Consider the following 1,242-nt stretch of genomic DNA (forward strand, 5'->3'; position numbering starts at 1 on the left):
AGTTTACCTGCAAGAAACAAGACAGGGAGACAGGGTTTATGACAGCTGTGTGTTCACAGGGAGCTGAGTGCTGTGGGTACAGCTGCGGGTCAGCGCGATGCTTTCAGCTGCCCCTTAAGCCTCCTACATGTGGCTGGCAGTGAGACCCGGTCCTTGGGGAAGGACGCTGCCTCCAAGTGCCTCTTGCTTCAGGAAATGCGTCCGTGAGACAAATACAAGGTGCTCTGCTATGTACAACAGACTGAAGTGTTATTATAGATCACTTATTATATTGCTGTTCCATTCTCTCTCTTGTGATTCAATCTTCGCTGTGGAGCAGAAAGACAATTTTCCAACAGATCTTCGTGCTGGTTGTGTATTTACTCAAGAGGGACCACCATGTCCACTGAGCCTTCGCCTCAGAACAGGAGCTGCCCCTCACCAGCATCCTCCATCCAAGCCAGCGCTGGTTCTCCAGCCAGAAGGTTGGATGCATTTTGTGTACCTTAAAACGCTCTGAAGGCAAATCTGCCTTCTATGTGATGGAAAAGCCAAAGGTTACAATGTATTAGTCCAATACTCTTGCATTGACAGCATGTGCAGCCTTAACTGCAAATGGATCCTGAACTGATAAAAGAAATCCACAGGATACAAGTCTGGGCATCTTAACTGCACCCTAAAAATATCCTTTTGTGATCTCTCAATTATTCAGATCAACCTGCTACTTCTGAAACCTTTAGGAAAGGAAAAGAGCATCCTTCTGACATTGAATGGCAGAAGCAATATAGGGAGGCTAACTAAATTAATCCTAACTGTATTATCCCCGAGTATAATATCACGGGATTTTAAATAGCCACAAATGCTCAAGTTGGTTGTAATATTTCAAATAAAAACCATGTCCTCCAGCAACAGGGCATCATTTGGCATCACACTTCAGCACTGACTCAGAGGAAAGACCACACCTACTGAATCACCGGTGTTTCCTTTGAGGTCACCCGTCCAAATATTGTCTGTTTAACTCCTGTGATCTAGAAAGATCCCAGCTGACCTCAGCTGACAGGGAACATTGTAAGTATATGCTTATCAGCCTTGCAGAAAAGTCCAATAAATGTCCTCATTGGCACAAGAAAAGGCCAAAAAATAAACCTCATCCTGTACAGTCCAGGATTAGCCTTTCACTTATGAAAAAATTGACCTTCATGCACTCATTCATTTCAACCTGACACATTACAAAATCTTATCTTTGTGAAATCTTTAGTTAAT

The sequence above is a fragment of the Caloenas nicobarica genome, chromosome 10, assembly GCF_036013445.1.
Source record: "Caloenas nicobarica isolate bCalNic1 chromosome 10, bCalNic1.hap1, whole genome shotgun sequence".
NCBI lineage: Eukaryota > Metazoa > Chordata > Aves > Columbiformes > Columbidae > Caloenas > Caloenas nicobarica.